Here is a 16,533-nt window from a genome sequence, read left to right on the forward strand (position 1 = left end):
AGCACTTGGCACCCCACTGCTCCCCACGGACTTCTCTGGCAGCCCTTGCCCATCTGCAGTGCCCAAGGGCTCACCCCAGGGACAGGCAAGGGAGGACTTCCCTTCCCTTTCTAGGGCCAGTGCTTTCAAAACATCTTGAAACATAAATGCTTGTGTTATTGGCATTAAAGCAGTTACCGTGGTAGTCCAATTCTGAAATCGTGGCTGTATTAGCCTACCCCCACCATTATTCCGTTCTTTTACTTCACAAGTTGCATGTTGTCTAATTGTGATTTACTGCATATTTCTTATATAAATTACTTTAATGGACTCTTTGTCTGGGCTGCATTGCCACGGTAGTGTGCTACAAGGTGTCACATGAACAAGGTTATAGAAAAGATCAAAAAAAGACTACAAACTATTGTGTGTGAGTTGAGGAATCGCTCCTCTTGTAATGATACAGACATGCAAGGGGTAGAGTTAAGGGCTGCGTGCACTGTCTTGCATTTCCCATAGCATTTCCCATCTTGAGTGTTTAACTGTGCAACTCTGTTACTCTTGTAATGGAGTATTTTTCTAATAGAGCTTCAGGGGATTTTGTTCAAAATGAAAAACATAAGGATTCTGGAACACTAAAGATAGAGAGATGGTGTGGGAGGGGAAGTGCTCCAAGTACAGACTCTCCTGATTTGACTTAAGCTCTGCCAGACCTGCATACACAACTCAGTCCTGTGCCCCCGCCTGCATGCATGCTGCCAGCATGCAGATCCAACCCTCTCCTGGCCACCACATGAGCCAAGCCTTGCACACTTTGCAGTCCTGCACCTTTCCACCTGTGGGCCACACACTACTATGGTCCATTTGTGTGAAGCTGTCACAGCAGGGAGTGTTCCACCCATAGTCTGGCCACAGGGGACACTTGGTTGATTAAGCTTAGCAGCTGGGTTCAACCACATCATAATGGATGAAGCTCCTTCAGCACAAGGACCAGGAGGAGTTTTGCTGCTTGAGCTGCTGTTGGAGGGCTCAGGATTATCAAGCATTCCCAGCACATGCCTCAGGTACAGCTCCAGATTGTCCAGAGTTGGTTCTGCCTCCACTGTGGGGGAGCAGAAGGGGAGTGGATGTACTTTGGTGTGCTTTTTGTCACCTGTCAGCACTCTGCTTGAGGTCTGGACAGCTGGTCCCCACACCTGCTAGCTCGTTACGCCTCAGTGAAGGCACTGAGGAGTCATGTGCTTGTGGCAAACAGCCAGCATTGTGCATCACCTGATGATTGCTGGCAGGTGGGTCTGTACCACCAGCACACAGCCCACTGGGCTAGGTGGCTGGAGTCCTGCCAAGGAGGGACTGGCAAAAGGGAGGAGGAGGAGGAACTTGTTGGACAACTCTCTCCAGGAAAAATAGTTTGATGCATTGTCCTGGCCTCCTGCTGCTTCTCCTTGGTAAGGGTCTATTTTTTTAACATTGTCAAGACCGTAGGTCTAGGAGGATGAGAATGGATGTCTTCTCTGGATTCATTGACTGGAGCAAATCACTTACTAGGGAGCTGCTTCAGTTTCAGGCCTTGGCTCAATTCCAAACTGTGATGGGACTTAGTCTATTAGTCGCAATAAAATAAACAGAGCTGGTCCCTAGCGAACTTTCTAACGTGCCTGTTGGACACCGAAGGTTTGACATCAGGCAGTGGGCAGCCAGAGCAGGACATGCCTCTGGTGCATTTCTGCAGACTTGGTCAAATTAATGCATCCTTGAAGGAGAAAGAAAAGAATTTTTCCCAACTAAGGCATTAGTTACATCAATTACAAATAGCAGCAGATGTCCCTGACTGTCTTAATCAGCTTATTAAAGACAGTCTGAATTTCATGCACTCATGAATGGCAAATCAAAGCCAAACTATATTGAGGAAGGTTTTGCTTTTTGGTGTGGATCATTCCTGTGCCTAATTTCAAGTTTTTGACCCTTGAACAATTCAGCAGAAAGAATATCAAAAGAAAAACATTCTAAATACATTTTCAAGATATGAAAGTTTCTGGTTAGAAAGTTTTTGAAAAGTTATGAGCGATAGGAAAATAATTGTGTGCAGTAGCAATTATTATGCAATTTTATTGTAATGACTAGTACTCAGCAGTGGCCACAACTGTGCTCTAATCCCCTCAGTCCTCTTGTTTTCTTTCTGTATCGCTGGACTTCACGCATTAAAGTGTTATCCTAGACTGGAAAAAGAATCAGGAACTGGATGCCCATTCCCAGTACTGAACCATGATATTATCCCATACATACAATATCTTGTATTTCACTGATGTACTTGGATACAGCAATATTTTGCAGTTGAGCTCCTTTTTAATGGTTTTGTTGGATTTTTTTTCGTGCAGTGGTGGTGATGGTCCACTGAGTCTGGTTCTTTTGCTTGGCCTTCTGATGAGCTAGAAAATAGATGTGTCCTGTAGTAGAAACTGTCCTGCTATTTCATAAGCATCTTGTGTGCCTGAGGCCAGTGGGATTAGTGCAGGGTTAGTACGCATGCACAAATAGTTTATAAAGCTGCTTTGATTGCGAAGCCCCAGAAAAGGATATTACATTTTTATTACAAAATTGTTTGTTTTCCTTCATTTCTTTTCAAAGCAAGACAAAGTACCAAGGCATTCTCGTGTTTTGCTGTCATACTTCAGTTCTGAGGAAGGAAAAGGAAGTGAATTTCCATTGCTTTTCTCCTTCAGACTGCAGTGCTTTTTTCTCACTTTGTTTCCCAGCTCCATCACTGCAGGCAATCCCCAGCCCAGTCAAGCTTCATGCTGCTAACAAGGAGCTATGGCCAGAAGGAATGGCAGCTCCAGTGTCATTATTCACACCTTTAGGATTCCAGTAAGCTTGATTCACTCCTGCTTCTCTACCAGGAGTGCTGGGGCAGCCTTGTCAGGTGCTCATTTGTTTCCTATGATTTAGCATTTGTCTGTAAATCACTCTTTTTCATTTTCCTATGGTGATTGGGTTTTCTATGTGGCCTTATAAATACAGTCACGCAGGTTTCCCAGTTCCCCACCTCGCCTTTCTCTCCACCTGCCTTCATGCCATCTCTTCCACCTTCTCATTGCTGAAACCGACTGCCCTGCTCTGAAGGGTGAGCCAGAGCCAGCCAGGCCCTGCTGCGGCCGCGTGCTTCCCCCGGCTCGGGTTAGATCTGCGTTTGGTCCGGCGGCAGCAGCTGCCCCAACGGCTTTCACAGGCACAACGCGGGCAGCCGCCCTCGCGGCCCCACGTGCCGCAGCCTGCCACGAGCGCGCCCGGGGAGGAGTCGCACCGAGGGCCGTGCTCGCGGTTGTGTTGCTCTCCGCCACCGTAACGACGCGCCGTTCAGAAGGACGCTTAGCATTTAGGAAAGCTTCCCAAGGCACCGGCCGAGCGGGGAGCCGCAGCCCAAGGGAGCGCGACTCCGGGCACAGACCGCCCGTCGCTATGGCAACCGGCGCTCCGACCGCGTCCCCCGAGCTTCGTCGGCAACCCCTCCCCTTTCCTCTGCTGCCCAACCGTCGGCGCGCGAGAGCCCGCGTCCGAGCTTCTGTTGGACAACGCTCGCGTCAATCAACGCGTCCGGAACCAGCGGGCTCGCGAGGACTCGCAGGCGGGAAGCAGCGAGCACCGCCCCTACCCTTCTTGAGTGCTGATTGGTTTCCTGATGCCGCGGGGCGGGGCTTCGCGTCGCCCTCCCCGGGATTGGGCGGTGGCGCCGCCAAACAGGGGCGGCTCGATCCGCTCCGGAGTTCCGTGCGCCGGGTTGGAGCGCGGCTGCTGGTGTCAGGTGCGAGAGGAGGGGGCGGTTCCTCACCTCGGTGAGCGGGATGGCAGTCACTTCATCCTGCCGCAAAGCTTATTGCACAGAATTTTGTGTAATTCAGTAAGAAATTAATTTTGATCACAAGATGCGGTGCAGGAGTCAATGTCCATCTAATAACGCAGCATGTTGCTTGTTTTCAAAAGCGTGCACCTGAATACGCGCTCTCTAGACTACAGCTGGAAGAGCAACTCTAATGTATGGTGCATAGTACTGGGAAACCGGTCCCTGTCAACCATGAAGCCAGCGCAGCTTGCTTGAGACAGCTGCTATATTCCTGGTTATACTGCCTTCCAGAAACTATTCTAAGCTTTGTTTTACAAATTTCATTGTTCAATCCACAAGGAATCGCGCAGGGAGGGATTGTACAGAGGCGGTAAATACAGCAGTGGGAGCGGGCAGCGCTGTGAGCGGCGCTCGTGTGCTGCTGCTTGCGGGGCAGCCCCGTCCGCGTCGCAGCCATCTTCCACAATGGTCATCATCCCCTCGGTGTGCTTGAGCTCTTGCAGCTTTGCTCTTAGTGTAGCATTAGCCAGAATGTGCTGCGTCTGCTGTTTGAGTGCAGCATCGTTATGTTCGTGCTGCGTATGTGTAGGTCTCGTGTCTGGTTCTGGTTGGGTTTCGGTCCCAGTGACCAGCGGTGCCGTCACGCTCTTTGTGGGTGACCCGGTAACTCCCTGGAGACACCTCTTTGTATTTGGCTCTGTTTAATAATGAATGCAGGGCAGGCGGCCTTGTGGTATCGTCTAACATAATGGCATCTCATGAAGCGTAAATTGTTTTCAGCTGAGTTTATGTATGTTTAAAGATGGCGTGAAAAATCCAACTTTCGTGTTAAACTCTGCGTGTGATGGTGGTGAGGGCTGCAGCAGCTGGCTGGTAGCGGGATGGCACGGGCACAGCAGCGCTTTGCATTACCGAACCGAAGAGCTGAAGGAAGATCCAGCAGCCCCGTAAGCTTTTCTTAACTGAGATTAAATTCACTCCAGCTTTTGCTTTATATAGCCTCAAATTTCTTCTGTTTCCTGTTTCTCATCAGTTTTCCTCACGTTTTAATCAGGAATTGTTCTTCATTTGCTTATACCAGTGTCTCAGGTACGCTCTCAAAAACAGCTGAGAAGATGGTGGTACTATCCATTTGTATTTCAAAGAGAGAAATAAAGTTCCTTTGGTGCTGCCACAGCTCAATTAACATAGAGGATTAAATCCCATATGTATTTTCCCACCCTTACAGTAAAACCCCTTGAAGATGGATTGATAGAAATCATTCCCTTTCCTGCTGATGTTGGTAACTAAAATAAGGCTATAAAGTGCTGCTGAATGCATCTAGGGAGTCCACGCTTGCCTTCCATTCAAGCAGAGCAAATGCAATCACCAGTGCTCTTACCCTTTCTGAAGGGTTGGTGCACTTGAAAAGAATTGGATGATTTGTAGACAGATTCTGTCCCAAGTCTCAGAGTGTAAGGAAAGGGCGTGTGGTTTCTTTTTCCTGTTTCTGAGAATCAAAACCATTATGTGCAATTCAACCACCTTTGATTCTTCAGTCGGAGCTGATCTGGGGATAAGTATGATCGCCGGTGAGAAGAAAGAAGTGGATGTGACCTTGGTGATAAAATCCAATTTTAGAAAGCCAGAATATTCATTGTATTTTTAGGAGGTATTTCTTAGGAGAAAGTAAGTAGGTTACAGCGAAAGTAACTGTTAGGTGAAAGAGATGAGAAGTTCAGCTTAATTTGGGGATCATTTCATTTGTGGGTACTGGGATGAAATAGAGCTAGGTAAATGAACGAAGCTGCCTTCTTAGAAGCACAAAGACTGGTGGCTGTCTCTTGGCCAGTGTTCCCATTTTTCCAGTAAGCTGTCTGCCGTACGGAGGTGTATAACCCTAATGGCTTGTTGTATGCCATTAAAAGGTATTGTACACTCATAAAAGAATGACATTTTGATCAATGCTGTTAAAAGAATTACTGTCTTGACACAGAAAAGCTTTCCTGCTGCAAGTTTAAAAATATGCCTTTAAAAGCTTTTTATTGAATACCTTTGCATCTCTCAGAAATGTGCCATTTTGGCACAGGGCTGCTCTGAAGTATTCCACGTTGTACCCTAAATGCAAGACCTTCTGTTTACCATCAGAAGGGAGGGAGGAGAGGCAGGTGTATTCACTTAACTACTGTCATGGGGATGAAGGAAAAAGCACCTTGAGCTAGACTTGTGTGCAGTCTAAAAATAAGAACTCCCCACTTTTAAGGAGTCCAAAATCATTTGAAAGCTGTTTGTTTTTGTTTTGCCATTGATTCCTGCCTGTCCCTCCAGCTTTGTTTGAGTGTCCCTTCAGACTCTGAAGTATATTGATGTTGGAGGGAGGCGGATGGTAGACAGGGAAACCACAATGTCATCGCTGGAGCTGGAGCTCTGCTCGCAGGTGGGTTGGCTGTATTTAGACAAACTTGGGTTGGGGATTCTAGGTGGCTCTGTCATGGTGTACAAATCTTTCTAACAGAAGGGAGATTTCCACTACCGAAAGTATTGGAACTGTTGGTTAATCACAGCTACAGAAGTAATGCTGTTCCTGGTTTGAAAATGGCTGAAATCGCTGTGAACTGTTCAACGTGGTTCAGCTGTAGCTGCTGCTGAGAACGACTGCAGTGTTGGACCTAAGGAATCCCCACTGCGCCCAGCACTGCCACGGCTCCATCCATTCCAGGGCTGTGTAACACCCCTGACTCAAAGAGGAGTGTTAAAGTCCAGGAGCCTGGAGGCTCGGATGCAGTTCCTCAGCTTTGCTGTGTCTGTGTGCATCCTTGCACATCTCATAGGTTCCCTCAGTCGCTGTTTCAGGCCCTCCATTGTTCAGCTGGTGCGTGCTTTCTATAATGGATAAAGATGGTTTGGGTGAAAGAGCACCAAGGAACTGTGCTGTTGATATAAAGTGATCCCAGGCAACTCATCTGAGGCTTCTTTATTCCTCTCCTTTTCATATATTTATGGCCAAACCAAAGCAATGCACGCTCTGGACATGGTTGGTGTGTCTCGTGTCCTGCCGTGGGGTTGTCAGCAGCCGGGTGGGATGTGTGAGTGGGTTTGTAACAGGTGAAGAACAGCGGAGTGCTGCATGATACTTCGATAAATCGGATGAAAAAAGCTGTGTAACTTGTGGTGAAATTTTGTTCCTTTGATGACAGCAGAACATCTTGTTGCACCATATGTAAGCAGCTTGTCTTAAGTACAGCTTTTAAAGATTTCTTTCAGAGAAGGATATGTTAATACTGTACATTATCTGCAAAGCATTGTACAAAGGGAAGAAGCAGGAGAGCTTGGCTATATACGTGTGATGAGACCTCAGAGGCATACCGTCGTGCTGCTTCCTCCCTGTCTCGCGGATGTTTGAATTTCTCCCAGTGTAACAGCCTGCTTGGCTGGGAGAGGCACAGCTGCTTCCTTCCTCCTGTATCAATGAACATTTTGGTAGCTTTGGGGGTAGGGGGTTGTTGTTTTAACGGAGTGGGGATCAAGGCAATACCGGTGAGAGCAAAGGCTGTGTGCGGCGGACAGCTTGCAGGTGGCGAGGGCTCGGTGACAGTAACTTGCAATGTATCGACGCACACAAAGATTGTTCTTCTTTGGCTACTGTATCTTACAATGTATACTTTCCCATGCCAGTTCTCCTTACTTTCCCATCCTGAGCCAAGACTGATGCAAATGGCATTTTAGTAGTCTTTGTATTTTCAAGGGAAATATGCTGCCTATGCTTTTGGCAGTATCTCACTGGAGGACTATTCTGGCTATTCCTGAAGCCTTGCCTTTGCTCAGATGTGCTGCGTGTCCATGACTTTAGCCCAGTCTTTCCATCTGTTCTGTCGTGTTCTCCTTTGGTTTTGGTCAGTCCCCAGCCCGCACAAACCAGCACGTTCTTCAGCTGTGCATCTGCTGTGAAGAGCTGATATGGACTTTGTTCTTGTTGTTGTGCGGCTGTGGGTTTTGTTTTTTGTTTTTGTTTTTTTTATAAATGCTTTAGGCTTCCATTTGTATATGTATACTATGGGGAAAAAGTGTAGGAAACTGGAACCTCTGATGCTTGTAATAGTACCAAGAGGAAGTGAGGGCAGAGACCCCTGTGACTCAGTTCTGAATTATTCTCTGTGCCACCCCCAGGCCCTCTCTTGTCTTCTATGCAGCATTGGGCCCTATCTGCTGCCATCTGTTGTGTGCTGTTTTTCCAGCTTAGCCTTGCTTGTGTAATTTTAGCTTTGTAGGAAATGTGAAAGTAAAATTATCACCATAGTCCTGTTTACCGACAATATCTCCCTGAAGCTCCTGTAGAATGTTCTTCTTCAATGACCTTTTGGAATCCCTGCTTTCGGGACAGGCCGCCAGCTTGTATGTGTAGCTTAGACATGTTTTCTTACATTTCGTTATTAAAAACTATGATCTTTGCTTGGCTCTTCTTTACCAGGCAAAATAAATGCCTTTCTATCACTGATCCTTGTTTTCATCATTCCGTAATCTGTAAATTTGTTCAGTAATCATCTTACGCTCTTTTTTCCCCAGTGCATAAACAGAGCTGGTCAGGCTCTCAGAGGTAGGATAAAAGATCCCATTCTCTTTTGTTTTTATATTTAATTGATATAAGCTGGAAACATTTATTGAGTGTTTAGCCTCATCTACAAATAAATTTTGAGGCCTATCTGTCCCTAACCCACTTGATGTGTCATGTTGATTTTGAGTTCCTTAATCAAATGTCATTTTTCATCAAGTCAACTGCCTTATAAAAATCTGCTGTATCTATGCTATTAATTAGCAATAAACTTATAATTAAAAATTAAGCTAATCCAAGAATGTATCTCCTGAAAATTCATGTAATTAGCATTACATTACTCTCTTTAGTTCTTTCTTATCTGGAGCCCTGTGTTGGCCATTCTGTGACTCTGAGAACAGTATCAGACAGACTAGACTATCGTTAATCAGGTCACCATATCTCCTTTAAATTTAAAAAAAAAAAAAGTTATTGTTTCTCTCCATCCTCTTACATACATCGTGTTTTCCAAGGCACACTAAAAATGAGCGTTAATGGTCCCAACAGCTCTCCTTTCGTTTATCCACCGTGGAAATCAAAACCTAGATCTTAACTCTTTCCCATTTGGCATAGTTCAAGCTACTCAATCTATGAATGTCCTAGCAGAATCACATGGGGATTCAGAATCCCATGGGACTTAAGCTTGCATTCATCCACGTCAGTATGAGGTTTCCTTGAGTTCTTCATTGTAACGGTCCAAAAAGACAGCATCAAGTGCTCTGCTTAGACCTTCAAGGCCTTATCATGTTTTGGCGAGATGAAGGTAAGATAGAAGCTGAAGGCCTACGTCTCTGAGTTATTTCACATGGACCACTTTGGTTTACATCTGATTAATATTTTGATGTAAAATTCTACAGCTGTGAAATACAGAAATGCAAATTTTACAGCTAAAACCAAGTCTACGGAAATTGATCATTCAAGTAAAATGTAATCAATCCATCTAGCGCTGTGGCTAATAATTTGATACTGATATCCAGATTGATTGATCAAATTGATCAAATTGCTTTAGGGAACTGGTGGGAGTAGATTTCTGGGCCATACAGGAGGGCAGTCCTCTTCTTTGTATGACTTTAAAAATCCGTGTCAAACACCTGTTTTCATGTACTGATAATTGACATCCTGATGAGATGCATATAAAACACATACGATTTTCCTCACTGATCAAAATTTTGCTCAGTTCTTACGCATAAGACAAACTTGAAGTGAGCAACAACTGAAGGTTAAGTGTTTCAGTAAGAGGAGTAAAGAGTGCCACAGAGTAAAATGGTGTCCCTTTGTGGAAAGATTTATGAAAAATAAATGTGGCAACTCAAATGGAAACTCGGATGGGTGATGGATACCTGTTGAATATCTCTAGGGAATAAGCAGGTCAATAAAATCAGTAACATGAGACTGGGAAGGTGTGTGAGAAGGGCATATTCTGAGATCTGGAAGGTTCTTTATATACAGTTTTCCTTGCATTGCACTAATGTTATTGAGAAGAAGTAAATTAAGCAGTAGCTGTAAGTTAGGTTTGCTTTTAAGTCTAGAACTTTGATTGCAGGGTCGGTATATATTTTCTTGATATGGGCCTTTCCTGAGGAATAGGGGATGCTTTAGTGAATCACATATTGAATAAGAGACGGTTCATTCTGCTTCCCTTCTATTTTTAGAAATGCAGTTGGAGGGATGTTTCCTTTGTAGCGCTGGTGTTGGGGCTACAGGGATTTCAAATCTTTCAGTGGAAAAAAAGATAGCTTTAAATTCAGTTCAGAGTCTGGTATTTGTTTTATTAGTGGAAATTTTTGTCTCATGTGTCTTCCCCATTCTAGATAACCTTTTCTTGTCATCTAAGAAATTAATTTCTTTGTTGGAATCATTGCAAGTAAACTTGATAGCAGGAGTGCTGTTATTGAGGCAGCTTACACAGTGATTTGCTAAGTACAGCCTCTTCATATAATGTGAAGCAGAAGTCGATTTATTGACCACTTCTGGGATTTCAGGAATCTGTTGAACTACCTGTTTTTTATCCTTCTCTCATAAAATTTACTATGAACGTCTTTTTTTTTTTTTTTTTTTTCTGGCACTCTCTTGGAAAGGATTCTCTCCGATACCCAGTCATACAATAAGAGAAATCGTTGTTTGCTACTTGCTTCTGTACAATAGAGTTTGACTTTTTAACAAAATGTAAACAAGGTTATTTAAGGTAGCTTTTGTGACATAGGAGTCTTTAAAGGGTTTTCCTAAAATACTTCCCTATGCGGAGAGGAAACCAATGCTTATCTAGGCTGGGCAATTACTGGCTCATTGGCCACGCTGTCAGTCCTCCTCAGAGAACGTATTTAAATTGGAGAAAAGCATTATGGAAAAGTCAACTTCACTGTGTGCACAGTATCGCTTGTGTTGCAATACAGCTCTTCTGTAAAACATAACCTGTCACTTCTCTGGAATCCTAAGGAAACGTTTCCTTATGTAATTTGATTAGATTTTGCTATTTGCTGTATATGCATGATGATTTATTAGAATTTTTTGTAAACTTTCTTTTCTGAAGCAAGGTGTGTGTTAGGAATGAAAGGGATTTGAGATCTCTCTGGTGATCTGTAAAAAAAAAAAAAAAAAAAAAAAAAAAAAAACAGTTGTAAAAATGGAATCTGAGTGAACTGTATGAAGTGGATTATTGATTCCTCAGGGATGAGGAGAGAACTTTTTTTCAGCCCTTTCCATTGCTTCAGATTTTGTACTAATACATGGAGGCTTTGGGTGGGGTGTTCATTGGCTTGATTAACAGACACTGTCGGAGAGATCATCATCTTATCTCTAGTTCAGATGCTGGATTTCTGGCAGCTCTTGCTAGCCACTATCGCATACAAGATACCGGCGTTCATGTGCCCAGTCATGGGAATTGGAATATTTATAGGTGTGGTCTATGGTAGTAACAGCCGGGACCCAAAATGCACTTATCTTCTATGCGAGATATATCACATGCGTGTGGTGTCTGACCACAGCATAACTCTGCCTGGAAATGAGGAGGCAGTTATTAAAATGTCTGGAGTGCTACTGCCGGCACTGCGGGAGCAATGGGAGGCTTGCAGCCACAAGAGCAAGAGCATTGGAAGGGGTGAGATCGTGGCAAGCAACTGAAGGGGAAGATGCTCCCAAATGCGAGGGTGGGCCAAGCCCATCCAGGTGTGTGTTACAGAATCCTGCAATTCTGAGAACTCATTCTTGTGATCATTTATGTGGAAATTTAATTCAGGAAAGTGAAAAAATGGGTGTCTTCCAGTCTTCCTCTTTATTTTTGCTGTAATTTTTAAATTAATTTCGGAGAGATTTCTTAATTATTTTGATTAATTTCTCTGGATTATGAGAAGTTGTTAGCGGATTTGACTTTTTTTTTCCTCCTGCCAATTGCAGATATTAGCAAGGGTTGCAGAGAACTGTTTGGGAATATGCTTCTGTCAGGTTGTACAGGATGATTATCATATGGCGCGCTTATTGTTATTCCCTCTATAATCTACACAGAAGGTCTGATCTCTGCAAATGAAAAGCTGGGACATCAATCTGCCTTTGAAATTTGGCGTCATGTTCAGCATTGAGCTTCCGTCTGTGTGCTTGGCTGTTCAGTCAGAGCCCCAAACTCTGTTTTTCACTAATGCTTTGTCAGAGAGCTGTCCTCTTCAGAGAGATTGAAATGAGTAATAGTCTTTCGACACTATTGGCAAGTGGCTTTCACGGTCCATGGCGGATCTAATGAACTACAGCTGCCTGGTTGGAAAATCCTGCCTTTGATTGCCTGAAAGGAGACTTCTGAAGCCTCTGCTTGGATTCACTGACTTTCTTAGGATTTTCTTTTTCTTGAGAAGAAGACAGGGAAAACACTCTTGGAGACTCCTTTGTAATCTAACATTCACAAATCTGAATTTTAGGTAAGGGTGATGCTGTGCAGTAAAAATTGCAGGATTCACACGCATTACAGACATGCTTGGAAATGTAAATACAGAGGAACATGCCCATTTGTGGAAAGCATGTGTGTGAGCAAGCTTCCACGCTCAACACAGATCCACCACCAGCAGAGACTGAGTTCCTCTTTCTCTCGGGGAGGGATTCTAGCAGGAGCTGTTCCAGCAGCTGGGGGGCTGTGTGGTACAGGACCCTGGCCCAGCAGGCTGTCCTCACCAGCCTGGGAGCAAAGCTGGGCCAGAGGCACGGCAACCTGCCTGCACCCAGCTCCGTTTGGAAATCTGCCTGTTCTGAAGGTGTCTTTGTGAGAGCTGGGTGGTAGTGGCTTTTGTTTTTGTTTGGGGGTCAGGTGTTGTGGTTTGGCTTGGTTTTCAAGGAACTGGCCGAGAATGTGAATATGTTTTCCTTGATATATGTATCTTTCCTATTCTATGTGACAGATAGGCAGGAAACGATTTTACAAAGCAATCTATAAAATTCTGAGGTGAATTTATATATATTTTTGTCCTCCTCCATCTATAATTTTGTTTATTCAGCTGAAAAACCAAAGTTTGGAAGATAACTTACAACAAGCCACAGGCAAGTTGTGCACTTTTAGTTGTATATGTTCCTCTCCAGGTTCATTTTCAGGATATATCGTCTTTTAATTGAAATTAGTCTGTTACGGAGCTTTGCCAACAATATTAGATGCAGATCCTCATAGTAAAGAAGAGTGTTCCTATGCTTTTTTTTCTCCTGGTTTTGCTTGCTTTCCAGGTTCACCTCCACTTTCCGTTTTGTTGCTATTCACACAACTCCTACTCATTTTGATTTGTCTCCTGCTTGAGGGAGCCATTGTCCTGCTTCAGAACCAAAGTAAGTTCTGGGATCAGGATTGAGCGCTTGAGCACAGTGCTAGGCACTGCGTCTTCTCCAGCAAGTGAAGGACAATGCTGCAAACTTACTCTTGATGTTCCTGTTTGTAGTGAGGAAGTACTGGCAGACATAACCTGAGATTTGCAAACATTTTTTCTTTTACCTCATGGGCAGGAAATGGGGAGGGAACAACTTCTGCTCTCCTCAGGCTTCCTCCTCCATTGCCTCCCCACTGTGCTCCTGCTGCAGCCCCAGGGCCTCCAGCCTGCTGGAGCTGGGGAACTGCCAGAGGATCCCTGCAGAAGGGTCAGGTTCTGTCTCGCAGACAATGTCTCTTGGAGTTCTGCTGCTTATCTGGAAGTAGAAACCCAGAATTTTGTGGTTCCATTATTAAAAACAAAACGTCAGTGGAACTTGCTGGGAAAATGAACTTGTCAGCAGAGATGCGTATTCGTTCAGTGTTAAGGCATGGATCAGTAGGAGTCCTAGCACTGAAGAGCTGAGGCTGACAGCAGCATGATTAACTTCGGAATGTTTTTGTGATAAGGGTGTTTGTGCTATGCTATCACTATTTTCTGGGTAAAATTTGTGAAAGTTATGATTCTCACCTTTCTGATTTCTCTGAGAAAGACGTTTTTTCTCATCTCCCCTTTCTTTGCCATCATCTCTTGTCTGCCAGGCAGTTATCCACGAGGAAGCTGAGGCCGAAGATGGTGAGTGCGCACAGACTGTGCAATGCAGCTTTGTGGTTCAGACACCACAAGGCAGCTTCTCCACTCTGTCTTTAATTAAACTTGGGTTTTTCTGTTGTTGTAGCTGGAAGCAGTGTGCTGACACAACTCACTCTTGTATAGAACAGATTAAAATGTCAATGTTTTAATGTTCTCGTCTGTGGGAAAAAGAAAATAGTTGGGTGTTTTATTTTTAACTTAAAAAGAGACTGCACTACGGAAAAGGTTTACTTGTGTGAGTTGGAAAATCACTTCAACGATTAAAGATACAGAGCCCCATTTAATGCTTAGAGTTTGTAAAGGACTGAGAAGGTGAAATCTGTTTAGTGATAGGCTGACATCAGGGTGTACCAGTTTAAAATGAAATCATAAGCTTACTGTAATTTTAATTGTTCACTCTGTTCCATTTTTTTTTCACATTTATGGCTCAGCATATCAAAAGCCAGTGGTGTCCTCCATGCTATGACCTGTTCCTGAAGGAGGAAGCTTACCTATTTCCTAGGGAAGATATGCTCATGTAAGAATAAAATTACAGCTCAATTTATGTTTTCTGCAGATTTGCTTCCTTGTTGGTCTGAAAAGAGACAACAAACCAGGTTTGGATGTATAGATTACAACTCCATTGCACTGGCTCTGGGACAGCACTATCGCAGTGTGGTGCTGTGCAGAAGCTCGAGCCCTCGGGCAGCCGGGTTCCACTGGCTTGGCCTTGCACACTCCGCTGCCCTGCGGATCAGAGCGCTGAACGCTCAAGTGCCACGACAAATCGGTTCTGTGGGCTTGTGAGGAGATGGGTTTACTGAAAACTGAAGTAACACACAGAAGGCACTAGGGATTTTTCTCTCTTTCAATGACCTGTTTGTCCTTTTCCCTTATGGAAGGGATGGATTTATTGTAGGATAACCAGGTGAATATGGAAGGCTGTCTGCTGGACCGAGGCGAAGCTGACAGCTGTCATTGCCTACTTTGGAAAAATGTTTTTCTTTGGAAAGTGCCTTCCATCCCTTATTTAGAGATTTACTTAATGTGGGCTGTCCTATGGGTTAACATCTGTGGAATCTGTATTTCCCTGGCAGTTGCGTCTCCCTTGGATGTAAAATTACAGATGCTCACCAATTCCCCCCCGCTTTTTTTTTTTTTAAGAGGGAAAAAGAAACAATCCACTTAAAATAAGCAAATAAAAGAGCTCCCACTGAACAGTTATGCTAAAAGGGTAGTGCTACGTGTGTCTCCCCCTCTCCACCTCTCACTTAATCTTTTGCAACCATCTCCTACAGCCTTGCTGCTGTGGGATCAATTTGTTGGCAAGGGTTATTCAAACATTAGCAGAATGCATGTTCTTACTGTTCTTGTTGGACGTGGTGTCGAAGCCAACAATAACAACTCTCATGTGGGAACTAATGCTGGGTATTTGAATCAAGCTGTTCTTGGTGGTCTGTACTTTACTGCAGTGAAAAAAAAATGCGAGAGGTTTCTTTTCCCATAGTGTTCATTTGTGTTCCTGTAGTTCATTGTTTATGAAATTACAGTGCCCACGGACTGCTGAAACAACTACTTCCATTGGATTCTGTGCTTTTCTCTGCTTTCAGTCATTGCTCAGTGTGTGCCTTTTGTAGGTGTCAGGTTTTGGTGTCACCTCTCCGTCCTCCAGTTGTCATTGGTACATCTCTTTGAGGTGAAACCTGACCATGGGGACAGTTGCTAGGACAAATAATTTCCCGTTGCAGTCGCAGGGCCCTCTGGAGGGCCCCAGGAGTGGGTACACAGCACTGAACTGTGCTGAGGCCCAAGGCACTGTGTGGTCTGAGCCTGGGCCTCCTCTCACCAATATCGGACCATGCTTTTCCAGGACAGTGCTGGGCTGGTGAGGCAGTTAGCACTGTGCTTTGTGACACCAGTCCACGTCCTCAGCAACCACCACAAATTCCTCGCTGGTTGCGCTTTGTTGCTGAAGTGAAAGTCCAGAGTGTGGGGATACTTGTGGGAGCGGAGCGGTTTGAAGCTTTCTGTAATTCTTCCTGTTACCCTCAGGGCACTCTCTGAAAAAAATTACGTCTTTGTGCTGTCTTTGGGATGCGCGGCAGTCCCAGATCAGGCATTTCTCTATTAAATAAAAAGTACGATAAGCCTAAAAGCATTGATTTCGGTATTTTGAATCTCTAGAGACCAATCCCAGTGCGTATCTTGTTTGGGCTAATTCACTGAACTATTTCATTTCTTCTCCTGCATAACAACCACTCCACCCCCGGCAGTACTGAAGTTGGTTTTGTCTCCGTGGCTGCCAGGAATAACTTTACTTTGCATGGATAATTAACTGGATTGAGTAACAGAGGAAAAAAAAAAAAGAAAAAAAAAAAACATTTTATTTCCAAACTGTGGTAATAATAAATCTGTTCCTACTTTTGGCTCTCCGTGTTATGACCATAGTTGGGTATGTCTTAATGAGGAAGTGGCTTCCTTTTCCGGAGTTCAGATACCAGCAAGGAGCCTGCATCCCCAGCACGGGTGAGGGTTGGAGTGAGCAGAACAGCAGAAGGTGGCTGTTCTGTTGTGTTTGTTGTTGTTTTAAACTAAGCAGAAAATGCTGCACACATGTCTCTTTTATTATCATTTTTCCTGCAAGC

At 44.4% G+C, this 16,533-nt stretch overlaps 1 long non-coding RNA gene across 3 annotated transcripts; it reads right to left on the reverse strand.

The window, feature by feature from the left end:
- On the reverse strand, positions 2,056–16,146 carry LOC110404160. Of its 3 annotated transcripts, XR_002442080.1 has the most exons (3): positions 15,254–16,146; positions 13,787–14,067; positions 2,056–13,532 (listed from the first exon to the last, which is right to left on the reverse strand). It is a non-coding gene; the product is annotated as an uncharacterized LOC110404160 (long non-coding RNA). The 3 variants fall into 3 exon arrangements; XR_002442078.1 differs by having other exon boundaries at positions 2,056–14,067; XR_002442079.1 differs by having other exon boundaries at positions 2,056–14,483.

The sequence above is a fragment of the Numida meleagris genome, chromosome 10, assembly GCF_002078875.1.
Source record: "Numida meleagris isolate 19003 breed g44 Domestic line chromosome 10, NumMel1.0, whole genome shotgun sequence".
Classification (NCBI taxonomy): domain Eukaryota; kingdom Metazoa; phylum Chordata; class Aves; order Galliformes; family Numididae; genus Numida; species Numida meleagris.